An 18,468-nucleotide genomic window follows, 5' to 3' on the forward strand; every position below is an offset into this window, starting at 1 on the left:
CCAAAGTTTCTGTTTTTTGTTCTGCACATAGCAAACACGCAATCTAATCGTCCTAAAACCAAAGCTTGGCACATTATTTTTTACAATAGAATGGATATATATAAGTGGATAATTATTTACAGAGAAACTTCCATGAAAAATTCCACATTGTTTCCGTGAGCATGAACATGAGTGCTCAAGGTCAACCCTCACTTCAATGCATAACTTTCCAATCACTTCTCTTTTGGAAAAACTTTTTAGGCATGAGAGGCAAGTAATTTTTTTTGTATTTTCATTATTTAAATTTTTTTGTATGTTTCACCCACAACTAAACAGAAACAAAAAAGGAAAAACAAAATCTACTCAGTGAAGAAAGCAAACAAGCATACAACAAGAATATCAACCCCATGCTATTGCTCCCCGACAACGGCGCCAAAAAAGAGCTTGATAATCCCCAAGTGCAGGGAATCACCATAGCAATTTCCAAAGGTGGAAGTCATAAGTATGGAGTGTCGAACCCACAAGGAGCTAAAGGTAAGATCAATATTCTCTCAAGCCCTATCTGCCACTGATACGACTCTACGTACACCGAACGTTTTCTTCCAACTAGAAACGAGAAATAAAACTATGTTGTGGGTATGAAGAGGATAACTTTGTATGATATCGGAGAGCTATAATATAAAAGTAGGTGCTGTTATCATAAAGTTAGAATATATTACTGAATATTATAAATAGCGAGTGTGGAATAATGATGAATCGGTGTGCGGAATTGTCTTAGGCAATTGTTAACAAGACAGATAGTCATCATTGCAATTTCATATGAGGGAGAGGCATAAGCTAACATACTTTATCTTCTTGGATCATATGCACTTATGATTGGAACTCTAGCAAGCATCCGCAACTACTAAAGATCATTAAGGTAAAACCCAACCATAGCATTAAAGTATCAAGTCCTCTTTATTCCGATACGCCATGTCCCGCTTATTCGTGTTTGTGTTTTAGTCACTCACGCAACACAGACAATAAGAAAACCATGGACATATTGCAACACCCAACATCGGGAATCCCTCACGCTTGCGCGATACGGAGGGCATCATAGGACATCACCAAAGTAAAACATACAACTGATACCAATCTGGATCATCAATCAACCCAAAGACAAAGGATATCTACTCAAAACATCATAGGATGGCAACACATTTGGATCATAATATGTGGCATAAAGCACCATGTTCAAGTAGGGATTACAGAGGGGTGCGGGAGAGTGGACCACGTAAAAGAGATGAGGATGGTGATTATGATGGTGATGTTGATGAAGACGATCACCACGGCGATGATTCCCCTCCCGATGGAACTTTGGTGCCACTGAGAGAGAGGAGGAGAGGTTCTCCCCCTCGTGCTTCCTCCTCCATGGCCTTCCCCCTAGATGGGGAGAGATTCTCCCTCTGGTCCTTGGCCTTCATGGTGATGATGGCACCTCCGGGATCCTCCTCCATGCCCTCCGGTGATGATGGCCCCCTCCGGCAGGGTGCTAGAGAGGGCCTAGATTGATTTCTCGTGGCTACAGAGGCTTGCGGCGGTGGAACCTCTGATCTAGGTTAATTTCTGGAGGTTTCTGTATATATAAGGGGTTTTGGCGTCGAGAACAAGTCAGGGGGGGTCTCTGGACTGTCCATGAGGTAGGGGGGCGCGCCCATGGGGGTGCCTCCCGCCCTCATGGGCAGCCCGAGACTCTTCTGGCCCAACTCTTTTACCCTTTGGCCTTCTTCTAGTCCAAAAATAAGCTCCGTCAAGTTTCAGGTCAATTGGACTTCGTTTGGTTTTCCTTTTCTGCGATACTCTAAAACAAGGAAAAAACAGAAGCTGGCACTAGGCTCTAGGTTAATAGGTTAGCCCCAAAAATCATATAAAATAGCATATAAACGCATATAAAACATCCAAGATTGATAATATAATAGCATGAATACTTTATAAATTATATATACGTTGGAGACATATCACAGGCCGAAATAGACCCCGGCCCATGATTGTGGCAATCACATCACGGGCCGTTAACAGGCCAAAATTGTCTTGGTCCTTATTTGGCCCAATCAGATTATCAGCTATGAGCAGGCCGGATGCAAACCATGCCGTAGTTAGGCCCAACTTTATGATGGGCTTTTAACAGGCCAAAATAAATATAGGGCCGAAATGTTAAACGGGCATTTAACATGCCAAAACTAATATGAGGCCTAATTACTAAATGGGCTTTTAGCAAGTGGGCCCAAAAGTATAGCGTCCAGTTGACGGGCCGAATCTGATATGGGCCATAATTTGGCCCAAAGCCTCTTAAAGGGCCAGATCTTATCTGGGCCATAATTTGGCCCAGAACGTGGTAGGCTTTTAATGGGTCGGATCTCATATGGGCCTTTATTAGGCCCGGAACATGGCAGGCTGTTAATGGACCGGATCAAATATGGGCCGGCATTTGGCCCAAAACATGGCAGCATGTGAATGGGCCGACCCACTAGTGTCCTTAAAAGCTTGTGGGCCTTTAGCTAGGCCGGCCCATTATGGTCCGCAAAATCTTGGGGGCCTTTAGCTGGGCCGGCCCATTATGGTCCGCAAAATCTTGTGGGCCTTTAGCTGGGCCGGCCCATTATGGTCCGCAAAGTCTTGTGGGCCTTTAGTTGGGCCGACCCATTATGGTCCGCAAAATCTTGTGGGCCTTTAGTTGGGCCGGCCCATTTATCCTATATGGGCCTCTGTTGGGCCCTGCCACGTGTCGACGTATCATAGGCATGTCTCCTCCAATGGACGGGCGACATCTGGCCCACCGAGGAGCAGACACGTGTTTCCTCCGGCCAATGAGAATTTTACATGTGGAAAATCACCATTGGTCTGGGCTGTTAACGGGTTATCGGATCCAAAACCGGGCCCGATAGCTTAACGATGAGCCATTACGGTGGATGCCACGTGTCGGTCACCCTTGCTGAAAGCACTTCTATGACGCACGATTTATCGTCATGGAAGGTGACACTTCCGTGATGATAATTTTGGTAATGTTATGGAACACTTCTACGATAGCACAGGCATGACTATCTTGATTCTGTCATAAAATCATCATGGATGTACATGCATGACAGAAAACATGACCTACTGTGACAAACACGTATCATCACAGAAGTGTATTTTTTTGTATTGCACCTTTTGTTAGGATAACTTGTACTAGTTGTCTCCCTTCAAAATTGGCCATTGTGGGATCCCTTCCCGCCTAATATTTGGGAAGAGGACCAGGGCCCCTATAAATAGGGCTAGCCACCACCATAGCAAAGGGGACGGATCATTCGGACCATCCTCAGACACACCACCTCATCGGGCCCAAGAACACCTCTCCTCAAGAGGCAATTCATCCGTTGTACTAGTTCATCCCTAGACCTCGAGGCAATCCACCACACCACACTGGAGTAGGGTATTACACCACAACGGTGGCCCGAACCAGTATAAACCCTCGCGTCTCTTGTTCCTTGGGTTCGGCGAGCTAGGCCTTGAGATTGTTGCGAGAGCGAGCTAGGAAGATAGAGATCTTCGTGCGCACCCAGAGTTCGAACCTCAAGGGTTGGCCGGAACCCCGAATCCGACATAATGGATGGATCATGTCCATCACATCATTCTCTAATGATGTGATCCCGTTCATCAAATGACAACACATGTCTATGGTTAGGAAACTTAATCATCTTTGATTAATGAGCTAGTCAAGTAGAGTCATACTAGGGACACTCTGTTTGTCTATGTATTCACACATGTACTAAGTTTCCGGTTAATACAATTCTAGCATGAATAATAAACATTTATCATGATATAAGGAAATATAAATAACAACTTTATTATTGCCTCTAGGGCATATTTCCTTCAGTCTCCCACTTGCACTAGAGTCAATAATCTAGTTCACATCACCATGTGACTTAACACCAATAGTTCACATCGTCATGTGATTTAACACTTTATAGTTCACATCGCTATGTGACCAATACCCAAAGGGTTTACTAGAGTCAATAATCTAGTTCACATCGCCATGTAATTAACACCCAAAGAGTACTAATGTGTGATCATGTTTTGCTTGTGAGAGAAGTTTAGTCAACGGGTCTGCCACATTCAGATCCATATGTATTTTGAAAATTTCTATGTCCACAATGCTCTGCACGGAGCTACTCTAGCTAATTGCTCCCACTTTCAATATGTATCTAGGTCGAGACTTAGAGTCATCCAGATTGGTGCCAAAGCTTGCATCGATGTAACTCTTTACGATGAAATCTTTGTCACCTCCATAACCGAGAAACATTTCCTTATTCCATTAAGGATAATTTTGACCGCTGTCCAGTTATCCACTCCTGGATCACTATTGTACCCTCTTGCCAAATTCATGGTGAGGTACAAAATAGGTCTATTACACATCATAGCATACTTTATAGAACCTATGACTGAGGCATAGGGAATGACTTTTCATTCTCTTTCTATTTTCTGTCGTGGTCGGGTTTTGAGTCTTTACTCAACTTCATACCTTGCAACACAGGCAAGAACTCCTTCTTTGACTGTTCCATTTTAAACTACTTCAAAAACTTGTCAAGGTATGTACTCATTGAAAATTTTGATCAAGCGTCTTGATCTATCTCTATAGATCTTGATGCTCAATATGTAAGCAGCTTCACCGAGGTCTTTCTTTGAAAAACTCCTTTATGCTTTACAGAAAATTCTACATTATTTCTGATCAACAATATGTCATTCACATATACTTATCAGAAAGGCTGTAGTGCTCCCACTCACTTTCTTGTAAATACAGGCTTCACCACAAGTCTGTATAAAACTATATGCTTTGATCAACTTATCAAAGCATAAATTCCAACTCCAAGATGCTTGCACCAGTCCATAGATGGATTGCTGGAGCTTGCACATTTTGTTAGCACCTTTAGGATTGACAAAACCTTTTGGTTGCATCATATACAATTCTTCTTTAAGATATCCATTAAGGAATGTAGTTTTGACATCCATTTGCCAAATTTCATAAAATGTGGCAATTGGTAACATGATTCGGACAGACTTTAAGCATCGATACGAGTGAGAAAATCTCATCGTAGTCAACATCTTGAACTTGTGAAAACCCTTTTCAACAAGTCGATCTTTGTAGATAGTAACACTACTATCAGCGTTCGTCTTGCTCTTGAAGATCCATTTAGTCTCAATGGCTCGCCGATCATCGGGCAAGTCAATCAAAGTACATACTTTGTTCTCATACATAGATCCCATCTCAGATTTCATGTCCTCAAACCATTTCGCAAAATCTGGGCTCATCATCGCTTCCTCATAGTTCGTAGGTTCATCATGGTCTAGTAACATTGCTTCCAGAACAGCATTACCGTACCCCTCTGGTGCGTAACATACTCTGGTTCACCTAAGAGGTTCGGTAGTAACTTAATCTGAAGTTTCATGATCATCATCATTAACTTCCTCACTAATTGGTGTAGGCATCACAGGAACTGATTTCTGTGATGAACCATTTTCTAATTTGGGAGAAGGTACAACTACCTCATCAAGTTCTAATTTCATCCCACTCACTTCTTTCGAGAGAAACTCCTTCTCTAGAAAGGATCCATTTTTAGCAACAGATAACTTGCCTTCGGATCTGTGATAGAAGGTGTACCCAACAGTTTCCTTTGGGTATCCTATGAAGACGCATTTCTCCGATTTGGGTTCGAGCTTATCAGGTTGAACTTTTTCACATAAGCATCGCAACCCCAAACTTTAAAAAATGACAACTTAGGTTTCTTGCCAAACCACAATTCATATGGTGTCGTCTCAACGGATTTATATGGTGCCCTATTTAACATGAATGCAGTTGTCCCTAATGCATAACCCCAAAACGATAGTAGTAATTCGGTAAGAGACATCATAGATCGCTGAAAGCACAAGTGCTCCCTGGGTGATTTTGGTAATTAATGCCAACATATCTCTTGTTGGACTAATGGTGTTGCTTGCTCAAAGTGCTCAGTGATATGCTCCAAAGCCCTCAACCACTTTCTCATATCCACATATGTCCCAAACCAAAAGTCAAACTCAGCCCCACCGATTTGATCTATCCGGCGCCACCGAGTTCACTTGACATAGCCACTGCCAAAAACCCTAATCAGTTCGTTCTCACCGATGGGATCTCGGTCTCACCGAGATGGGCTTGCAAACTCTCTGTTACCTGTTTCAACTATTTCGGTCTCACCGAGATATGCAATTGGTCCCACCGAGTTTGCTCGACCAACTCTCTGTTTTTCTTATTACCAAAATCGGTCCCACCGAGTTTGTGTAACCGGTCAAACCGAGTTGAGGTTTCACCCTAACCCTAGCACATCGGTCCCACCGAGTTGATCATATCGGTCCCACCGAAAATCCTAACATTCACATTTTGAACTAAATCGGTGTGACCAAGTTTTATGATTCGGTCCCACCTAGTTTGGTAAATTGTGTGTAATGGCTAGATTTTGTGTGGAGGCTATTTATACCCCTCCACCCATCCTCCATTTGTGGAGAGAGCCATCAGAACGTGCCTACACTTCCAGCATACATTTTATGAGAGAGAACCACCTACTCAGGTGTTGAGACCAAGATATTCCATTCCAACCATATGAATCTTGATCTCTAGCCTTCCCCAAGTTGCTTTCCACTCAAATCATCTTTCCACCAAATCCAAATCTTTGAGAGAGAGTTGAGGGTTGGGGAGACTATCATTTGAAGCACAAGAGAAAGGAGTTCATCATCAACACACCATCTATTACCTTTTGGAGAGTGGTGTCTCTAAGATTGGTTAGGTGTCACTTGGGAGCCTCCCACAAGACTGTGTAGTTGAACCAAGGAGTTTATAAGGGCAAGGAGATCGCCTACTTCGTGAAGATCTACCCTAGTGAGGCAAGTCCTTCGTGGGCGATGGCCATGGTGGGATAGACAAGGTTGATTCTTCCTGGACCTTTCGTGGGTGGAGCCCTCCATGGACTCACGCAGCCGTTACCCTTTGTGGGTTGAAGTCTCCATCAACGTGGATGTACGATTGCACCACCTATCAGAACCACGCCAAAAATCTCCGTGTCTCCAATTGCGTTTGCACACTCCAATCCCATCCCTTTACTTTCTAGCAAGTTGCATGCTTTACTTTCCGCTGCTCATATACTCTTGCCATGCTTGCTTGAAATGTATTGTGAATGTTTAAACTTGTGCTAAAACTCCACCTTAACTTGAAGAAGCTAAAAACTGCTACTTTTCTTTGTTGAGGGTCTATTCCCCCCTCTAGACACCACTTCTCGATCCTACAATCGGTATCAGAGCATTGGTCTCCATTGCTTTGGTTTAATTTCCATTGGAGGAAGATGGATGAGTCTACGTTAGGGATTCTTAGACGTAGAGTGCCTATACTTGATGGAGAGTTCTTTCATGAGTGAAAAATTGAGATTCTTGAGATTTTCAATGAATATCACTTGAACAAGTACATTACTAGTCCTTGTGCGTGCCTTGTTGACCCCTTGCATCCTACCCTTGATGAGTCTATTGACATGATCCGTCATCTTAGAACTGTCAATTTAATCACTAGAGGATTATCTAGAAACTTGATTGCTAGCTTGCCCGCTCTTGATTGTGCTTACACCATATGGAGATTTCTTAAGGAACGATTTCCAAATTATTCCTTGCAAAACTTAGATGAGATTCTTCACAAGTCTATTGCTTTGAGTAAGATGAATTCCAATGATCCTAAGTTTGGTGATTGTTTATTTGAGCTTACCAACCACATGTGTGCCAAAGGAGATGTTGGAATCATTAGCAATATCATCTCTGAAGCCATTAGAATTCGTAAAGATGATTATTGTTATGATCATTTATCTAATGAATTACTCTCTCTAGGAATTGAACCATCACAAGACGATGTTGAAAATGGATACTATGATGAGGATGATGATAGTGACTTTGATCTCGACGAGTCTATGCGACACTTTGGTCTTATGGCAAATCTTTGCGGCTACATGTCTGGAGGAAAGGAATGGGTTCTTGATAGTGGATGTACCGATAACATGACCGGAGATAAGGACATGTTTCATGAGCTTGCTGAAAACGATGACCCTCGAAAGTATGTCACTTTTGGTGAAAACTCAAAGGGTAAGGTGGATGGCCTAGGTAAGGTGGCCATCTCACATGATAGCTCATACAAAATTTTATGCTCGTTGAATCCCTTGGCTATAATTTACTTTTCGTATCTAGACTTGTTGACTTTGGTTTCAATGTCCTATTTACTGAAGTAGATTGCCAAGTGTTTTGTAGAGATAATCATAAAATGGTCTTTACCGGTTTACATAGAGGTGATCTTTACATTGTTGATTTCACTAAAAAGGCTCAACCTAGAACTTTCTTAATTGCTGAATCTTCCAAAGGTTGGTTGTGGCATAGAAGGTTAGGTCACGTGGGCATGCGAAATCTTGACAAGCTAAATAAAGGTGATCATATCCTTGGAGTGAAAGATGTTTCATTTGACAAGGTTAGATTGTGCAGTGCTTATCAAGCAGGAAAACAAGTTGGAGGAAGTCACCTCATGAAGAACATCATGACCACAAGAAGACCGCCCGAGCTACTTCATATGGATATCTTTGTTTCCAATGCCTATAAAAGTCTCGGTGGTAACTCATTTGGTCTAGTCATAGTCGATGATTTTTCAAGATTTACGTGGGTGTTCTTTCTTGATGATAAATTGCAGGTCCAAAAGATCTTCAAGAACTTCGCTAGGAAGGCCCAAAATCAATTTGAAGTGAGGATCAATAAGGTTCGCATTGACAATGGAACAGAGTTCAAGAACACAAATGTGGATACATTTCTTGATGAAGAAGGGATTTCACACAAGTTCTCGGCTACGTACACACCTCAACAAAATGGAGTTGTTGAGAGGAAGAACCGGACTCTTATTGAGATGGCGAGAATGATGATTGATGAGTACAAGACGCCAAAACACTTTTGGCAGAAGCAGTTGAGACAGCTTGTCATGCAACAAATCTCTGTATCTTCAGAAGCTACTCAGCAATACGGCATACGAGCTTCTCACCGGTAACAAACCCCAAGTTGGATACCTTCGAGTATTCGGCTCAAAGTGTTACATTCTTGATAAGCATCGTCATTCTAAATTTGCTCCTAAATCTCATGAGGGTTTCCTACTTGGTTATGGCTCAAACTCTCACACTTACTGTGTCTACAACAATTTCACCCAAAAGGTTGAAGATACGGTAGATGTGAAGTTTGATGAATCTAACGGCTCGCAAGTAGAGCAATTTCCAATTGATGTAGGAGACAAAGACCCTTAGGAAGCAATCCAAGATTTGTCTATTGGCAAGATTCATCCAACGGAGGTGAAGGAGAGTACCTCGTCCATCCAAGTGGAAGCTTCTACCTCATGACAAGGTGAACCAAGAGTTGACATGGAAGCATCCACAAGTGGGACACGCCAAGATGAAGAGAACGAGGAAATACACCAAGATGAACCCCATCAACCTCCTTTGCCACCTAGACAAGAGAACGACAACGTCAACAGTGAAGAAGGCCAAGAAGAGGAACGAGATGATGAAGAAGATGTTCCACCCCGACCCAAACAAAAGCTCTCACGAGTTAGAGCAAGAGTCACAAGAGACCATCCCGTCGAGAAAATCTTCAATAATATCCAAACCGGGAGAATTACTCGCTCTAAAACTCATTTGGCAAACTTTTGTGAACATTATTCATTCATCTCTAGCATTGAACCTATGAAGGTTGAAGAAGCATTGGAAGATCCAGATTGTATAAATGCCATGCATGAAGAGCTACACAACTTCGAGAGAAACCAAGTGTGGACATTGGTCGAGAAGCCCGACAACAACCACAACATCATCGGTACCAAATGGGTGTTTCGCAACAAGCACGACGAAGATGGACAAGTCGTTCACAACAAAGCATGTCTCATCGCCCAAGGCTACACTCAAGTCAAAGGTATGGACTATGGTGAGACATATGCCCCCTTTGCTAGACTTGAGTCCATTCGCATCTTACTTGCCTATGCTAATCAGCATGATATCACCTTGTACCAAATGGACATTAAAAGTGCTTTTCTAAATGGAGAAATTGAGGAGGAAGTTTATGTTAAACAACCTCTCGGCTTTGTTAATCCTAACAAACCTGATCATGTTTACAAACTCCACAAAGCTCTTTATGGTATTAAACAAGCTCCTAGAGCGTGGTATAAATGCTTGACCAAGTTTCTTATTGAAAAAGGGTTTGATATTGGAAAGATTGATTCTACTCTTTTTATGAAAAGGGTTAATGGTGAATTATTTGTGTGCCAAATTTATGTTGATGATATCATATTTGGTTCAACTAACCCCCATTTTAGTGAAAAGTTTGGAAAGCTAATGTTGGAGAAGTTTGAGATATCTATGATGAGTGAACTCAAGTTCTTTCTTGGTTTGCAAATCAAGCAAACTAAGGAAGGCACCTTTGTCTCTCAGACAAAGTACACCAAGGACTCATTCAAGAAGTTCAACATGCAAGAATGCAAAGGTATGAAAACACCCATGCCTACTAGTGGACATCTTGACTTGACTAAGGATGGCAAATCGGTTGACCAAAAGGTTTATTGTTCTATGATTGGTTCATTGTTATATCTATGTGCCTCCTGTCCCGATATTATGCGAAGTGTGTGCATGTGTGCACGATATCAAGCGCCCCCCAAAGAATGTCATCTTAAGGCTGTGAAAAGGATAGTGAGATACCTAATTCATACACCAAATTTTGGCATTTGGTACCCTAAGAGGTCTTCTTTCGATCTTGTTGGCTACTCCGATTCGGACTATGCCGGTGACAAGGTTGATAGAAATTCCACTTTGGGTACTTGTCAATTTCTTGGTAGATTTATTGTATCTTGGTCCTCCAAGAAACAAAACTCGGTATCCTTATCCACCGCCGAAGCGGAATACATTGCCGCCGGTTCATGTTGTGCTCAATTACTTTGGATGACCCAAACTCTTAAAGATTATGGGATCTATGTGAAACATGTTCCATTGCTTTGTGACAATGAAAGTGGTATTACGATTGTTCATAATCCCGTGCAACATTCTCGAACTAAGCATATTGAAGTTCATCATCATTTCATTCGGGATCATGTTGCTAAAGGTGTAACATCCCAAATTTTCAATTTGAAATGTTATACATAGGTCATTCATGCATATCATATTTTATTGCATTTCGTTTTGTGATCCTCGAAATCCTAAGCAACTCAAGGACCCTCGGAGAGAGTTGGGGATTTTCCCTCGTTCTCATATTTGAGTTTTATCAAATATTGAAAAAAAGATCACTTTGGTTTTAATTATTTTTCTCCCCAAAAATATTTCATATTAAAATTATATGAGAGGAGATAATATGACTTCTCCAAAATAAATGAAATGTTGGAGGAAAAATATTAAAATCAATTTGTATTTTTATTTGGGGTTTTATCGCTATTTTATTTCAATTAGGAAAAATATGCGTTTCTCAAAATTGCATTAGAGGCCCAAATAAATGTTCACCTTGTCCGGCGTATTTTTAGACGGGGAAAATGTATTTCAGCATTTTTGGAGTCCATTTAGTATTTATTTTCTTTGTTTTTCTGCGGCATGTTTAAAAAAAGGAAACCGACCAACCGGGCCGTGTCCGCCTGGGACACCGACCCGGCCGGCCTCTTAAAAGTCCGAGGCCCGAGCCGCCAGCCCCGCCCCGATCCGCTGAACCCTAGCCGCCCAAGCCTCGCACCCAGCCGACGCCGCCGCCTCGCCGCCAGATGCCGCCGCTAACTCCACCGGAGTTGCCGCCGCCGCCGTCACGTTTGGCGAGGTAGCCGCCATTTTAAAAAAATCGTTCGGTTTTATTTCGAAAACCTAGATTCGTTTTTTTAGATTAGATTGGTTCAGTTTTTCCGTCGGTTTATTTAGTTTGCGGACATTCGTTCGTACGTTCGTTTTAACGAACGCCGTTCATCCGTTAGTCATAGACAGCGAACGTTCTTTTGTTAGTATGTTGATCAGTTTTTCTTTTTCCAGGATTTTCCGCGATTATTTTCGATCGTGATTTCCGCCCTATTTTTCGTTTTAGTTTATCTTTTCGCTCGTTAGTCGGAATCAGGCGATTCAAGCGCTTGGATCTTCGTCTCGAAGCCCTCTTTCTGTTTAACCAACTTGAACAAGATTTTGGTACTGTAAATTTGACTTTAGTCCAGATTAGTAATCGGATCTTGTTTCTTTCGCAATTTGAGTTTTGTTGCTTCGTTTGATTTGATTCTTTTTGCAAACTGGAGTAATTCAGTTGCATTTTCTGGTTAGATCTTCTTATTTAAGTTTTACCCATGCAACTTTCATTGATTGCTTATGTATGCTATTTTTTGTTTTGCGATAGAACACCCGGAGTGCGAAGCGTGCTACTACGAGTCTTTAGGATTTGCAGATCGTCAGCAAGGCAAGTAACACTTTGATCATAACCCTTTATCACCCAGTTTTTATGAATTAGTTTCAACCTTCACACATTGCATGAGTAGGATCTCCTAACATGTGGGTCTGGGAAGTAGATAATGAGTTAGACCGATTGTATGCAGAAGGAAATTATCGGTAACAGATAGTTTTGTGATAAGGTAATTGGTAACGAGTAGCAAGTAATAAAAGTAAATAAGGTGCAGCAAGATGGCCCAATCCTTTTTGTAGCAAAGGACAAGCCTGGACAAACTCTTATATGATGTAAAGCGCTCCCGAGGACACATGGGAATTATCGCCAAGCTTGTTTTCATCACGATCATATGATTCGCATTTGATACTTTGATAATATGATTTGTGGGTGGACCGGTGCTTGGGTGCTGCCCTTACTTGGACAAGCATCCCACTTATGATTAACCCCTATTGTAAGCATCCTCAACAACAACAGAAGTATTAAGGTAAACCTAACCATAGCAAGAAACATATGGATCCAAATCAGACCCTTACGAAGCAACACATAAACTAGGGTTAAAGCTTCTGTCACTCTAGCAACCCATCATCTACTTATTACTTCCCAATGCCTCCCTCTAGGCCCAAACGATGGTGAAGTGTCATGTAGTCGACATTCACATGAAACCACTAGAGGGATGACAACATACATCTCATCAAAATATCGAACGAATACCAAATTCACATGACTATTAATAGCAAGACTTCTCCCATGTCCCCAGGAACAAACGTAACTACTCACAAAGCATATTCATGTTCATAATAAGAGGGGTGTTAATATGCATAATGGATCTGAACATATGATCTTCCACCAAATAAACCAACTAGCATCAACTACAAGGAGTAATCAACACTACTAGCAACCCACAGGTACCAATCTGAGGTTTGGATACAAAGATTGGATATAAGAGATGAACTAGGGTTTGAGAGGAGATGGTGCTAGTGAAGATGTTGATGAAGATTGACCCCCACCGGATGAGAGGATCGTTGGCGATGACGGTGGTGATGACTTCCCCCTCCCGGAGGGAAGTTTCCCCGGCAGAACAGCTCCGCCAGAGCCCTAGATTGGTTCTGCCAAGGTTCCACCTCATGGCGGCGGAGTCTCGTCCCGAAAGCTTTCTTATGATTTTTTCCTCAACGAAAGACTCCATATAGTAGAAGATGGGCATCGGAGGGCCACCAGGGGGCCCACGAGGTAAGGGGCGTGCCCCCCACCCTCGTGGCCAGGGTGTGGCCCCCCTCTGGAACTTCTTGGCTCAGTATTTTTTATATATTCTAGAAATAGCTTCCGTGAAGTTTCAGGAATTTTGGAGTTGTGCAGAATAGGTCTCTAATATTTGCTCCTTTTCCAGCCCTGAATCCCAGCTGCCGGCATTCTCCCTCTTTATGTAAACCTTGTAAAATAAGAGAGAATAGGCACAAGTATTGTGACATAATGTGTAATAACAGCCCATAATGCAATAAATATCGATATAAAAGCATGATGCAAAATGGACGTACCAACCACCCAAGGTATGTTATTCCATCTTAGAGACCCAAATCATGGGTCAAAGCAACTCAACAAGATGCGAATACATCAAATGCTTAAACGAAAAAATGGTAACCCCATTTTGAGCTTCAACGATGAGTATGACCTACGATCAAGTGTTCTCACTTGACTCGTTAGTCAATATACTCCAACATAGGTGACTTTGTCGCCGACCAATCCTAGATGAAGTTCTCTAGTGTTTATCTGTGTTCTTGCATTTGTTTCTTGCATATTTTTTCCCCTTCTTATATAAAAAACTTCATCTAGTTCTTCTTTTCTTTGTTATGTTCTGCATTCCCTGCATCCAATTCATTGCAAATCCTTTAGTTAATTCCTTGCAAATCTTTGTGAGATCTTATTTGCCTAGTGAGCTAAGATGACAAATGGTCTTTCTGTGTGGGACTCGTACACACCGGTTTGTCTCTTTCGGTCAAACCGAACCATCTCGGTGCCACCGAAGAAAACAACTCTGTGTTACCGACTTCAATGCTGAGAAAACACTTTGCCATTTGCATCCTGCACATTTACTCCAGCTCCACTCAATGATTCTTGTCCTCTACCAGCATCACATTCTATATGCTGCTTTGCTCTGTGACTCAAGGACCAAACCTATTTTGACTTACAATCCAGAAGACCCCTTCTTGGAAATTGATGTCAAAGGGGGAGAGAGAGATCACATCAAAGATTAATCATTTCAAAAGGGGGAGAGTACTTCAAAGGGGGAGAAATCACATTAGAGACCGCCCCAGATGATGGGTATTCAAGAGGAGAGAAGTCACATGTCTTTAGAGGGGAAAGACATGTCAGTTGGTGCTATGTTTCTGTGTGATCTGATTTGTTTTGCTCTGATTTTCTTTTCCATATCTTCTCCCATTAGCCAATATAAGATTCATGGGGAGAAAGACTTCTAAGGGAAGGAAATCTTTGAATTCATTGCATATCTCTACCCTTGGGTACATGTCTATATACAATAGAGTACCTAGTACTCACTCTCTACATATCATCCCAATCTTGGTACTCTTGCGGTTTGTTGTTCTTGCTCTGTTTAGTAGATGTTTCTGTGTTATCTAACCTTGTTTACTCAGGTTCATCTCTTCCAAAGCTTGCTCAAGACCACAAGATAAGTATATGCATCACACTCATGTGTATGATGATCTCTTGCTGATGTATATATTGTTTGCAAGAAGGACTCATGAACATGAAGGTACAATTCCTATATTCACATCATTTACTCTGATGCATACATCCAAGATACATGTAACACATCGCTTGCTCTGTCATGCTTATGCAATCACATGCTCTTATATTTCATATTTACATGATTGCATACACGAAGGGGGAGCCTATGCATGTTACATGTCTTTCCAAAGCTTTACTTGCTAATCTTTATATCTTTATGTAAAGCTTTGATGTATGTTGTCAGCAATTACCAAAAAGGGGGAGATTGAAAGCACAAGTGCTCCCTGGGTGATTTTGGTAATTAATGCCAGCATATCTCTTGTTGTACTAATGTTTTTATGTAGTATATTTTAGATAAATTCAACAAATGGAGTGGCATGGACAAGAGGATGTGGAACCCCTGCAAGATGCTAAGAACAAAGGATTGGCAAAAGCACAAAAGCTCAAGACTCCGCATTTTCATTTTAGTGATCCAAGATCACATTGAGTCCATAGGAAAGCCAATACTATTAAAAGGGGATGAGGTATTGCTTAATGGTTTGCTTGCTCAAAGTGCTTAGTGATATGCTCCAAAGCCCTCAACCACTTTCTCATATCCACATATGTCCCAAACCAAAAGTCAAACTCGGCCCCACCGATTTGATCTATCTGGCGCCACTGAGTTCACTTGACATAGCCACTGCCAGAAACCCTAATCAGTTCGGTCTCACCAATGGGATCTCGGTCTCACCGAGATGGGCTTGCAAACTCTTTGTTACTAGTTGCAACTATTTCGGTCTCACCGAGATATGCAATCGGTCCCACCGAGTTTGCTCGACAAACTCTCTGTTTTGCTTCTTACCAAAATCGGTCCCACCGAGTTTGTGTAATCAGTCAACTGAGTTGAGGTTTTACCATAACCCTAGCACATCGGTCTCACTGAGTTGATCATATCGGTCCCACCGAAAATCCTAATGTTCACATTTTGAACTAAATCGGTGTGACTGAGTTCTACGATTTGGTCCCACCGAGTATGGTAAATTGTGTGTAACGGCTAGATTTTGTGTGGAGGCTATTTATACCCCTCCACACATCCTCCATTCGTGGAGAGAGCCATCAGAATGTGCCTACACTTCCAACATACATTTTCTAAGAGAGAACCACCTACTCATGCGTTGAGACCAAGATATTCCATTCCAACCATATGAATCTTCATCTCTAGCCTTCCCCAAGTTGCTTTCCACTCAAATCATCTTTCCACCAAATCCAAATCTTTGAGAGATAGTTGAGTGTTGGAGAGACTATCATTTGAAGCACAAGAGCAAGGAGTTCATCATCAACACACCATCTATTACCTTAGGATAGTGGTGTCTCCTAGATTGGTTAGGTGTCACTTGGGAGCCTCCGACAAGATTGTGGAGTTGAACCAAGGAGTTTGTAAGGGCAAGGAGATCGCCTACTTCGTGAAGATCTACCCTACTGAGGCAAGTCCTTTGTGGGCGATGGCCATGGTGAGATAGACAAGGTTGCTTCTTTGTGGACCCTTCATGGGTGGATCCCTCCGTGGACTCGTGCAACCATTACCCTTCGTGGGTTGAAGTCTCCATCAACGTGGATGTACGATAGCACCGCCTATCGGAACCACACCAAAAATCTCCATGTCTCCAATTGTGTTTGCATACTCCAATCCCATCCCTTTACTTTCTTGCAAGTTGCATGCTTTACTTTTCGCTGCTCATATACTCTTGCCATGCTTGCTTGAAATGTATTGTGGATGTTTAAACTTGTGCTAAAGCTCCACCTTAACTTGAAGACACTAAAAACTGCTACTTTTCTTTGTTGAGGGTCCATCCCCCCTCTAGACACCTCTTCTTGATCCTACAAACGCACCATATCTAATAAAGTACGGTGATGACGTTTGCACACACCATTATTCTATGGTGTTCCAAGTGGCATGAGTTTGTGAAACTATTCCACATTGTTTTTATTGAAGGCCAAACTCATAACTCAAATATTCGCCTCTGCGATCAGATCATAGAAACTTTATTTTCTTGTTACGATGATTCTCCACTTCACTCTGAAATTCTTTGAACTTCTCAAATGTTTCAGACTTGTGGTTCATCAAGTAGATATACCCATATCTTCTCAAATCATTTGAAGGTCAGAAAATAATGATACCCGCCGCGAGCCTTAACACTCATCGGACCACATACATCGGTATGTATTATTTCCGATAAGTTAGTGGCTTGCTCTATTGTTCCGGAGAATGGAGTTTTACTCATCTTGCCCATGAGGCATGGTTCACAAGCATCAAGTGATTCCAAAAACCCATCAACATTGTCGGCGTTCTGGGAACGGGGGTCCCCAGACCTGCCTGCCTGCGGCCCATGGCGTGGCTAAGCCAGTAGGCCGTACGGACTGTCTTCATCAACAAGGCATCCAAGACCCTTGCGAGGGGCCAAGCCTCGCGAGGCGGACGATGCAAGACCTACTCTGGAGCGTACTAGGCAGGCAGGCTCGCGAGGAGCAGAGATATCAAGGCGAGGCGAACCTCACGAGGCTCTCGTGATGTGAGCCATGACGATCGACACCAGGCGGGCGCCAGCGCACGCAGTGTCCTTGTTTCCTCTTTGGTGCAAAGGGGTCAAGCGCAGCTGCAGAGTACCGAGGCATCATGCAAAGGTTGCCATTTCGATGCAACAAGACCAAGACCATGGACTGCAAGACGGAGGTCATCATGGAGCCCAAGACGGCATCACCCCAGAGCTTTTCACAGGCGAAGACCGCTTTTGTCAGGATAGCTTGTACTAGTTGTCCCCCTTGAAATTTGCCCGCCATTGTTGGATTCCTTCCCGCTCGATATTTGGGAAGAGGACCAGGGCCTCTATAAATAGGACTAGCCACCACAGTAGAGGAGAGAGATCTCATCGGACCCAGAGATACACGCAAGTCCGAAAGCACAAGAACACCTCAACCTCAGGAGGCTGTTCTTCCCTTGTATTGTTCATCATCAGCCTAAGAGGCAATCCACCACCACCACAATGGAGTAGGGTATTACACCAGAATGGTGGCCCGGACCAGTATAAACCCTGTGTCTTTCTGTGTTGCGAGTTCGTCGAGTTCGTCCGCAAGATCTTAGCAAGCTAGAGCGTAGATCAGTAGGAGGGAAAGACTTCGCGCGCACTCCAGTGTTCGAACCTTAAGGGTTAGCCGGAACCCCACATCCGACAAGCATGGAGTTTCTTCATGCGCTTTACACCAATATGACATAAACGG

Source organism: Triticum urartu, chromosome 6A (assembly GCF_056163025.1).
Source record: "Triticum urartu cultivar PI428250 chromosome 6A, HENAU_Tu73, whole genome shotgun sequence".
NCBI lineage: Eukaryota > Viridiplantae > Streptophyta > Magnoliopsida > Poales > Poaceae > Triticum > Triticum urartu.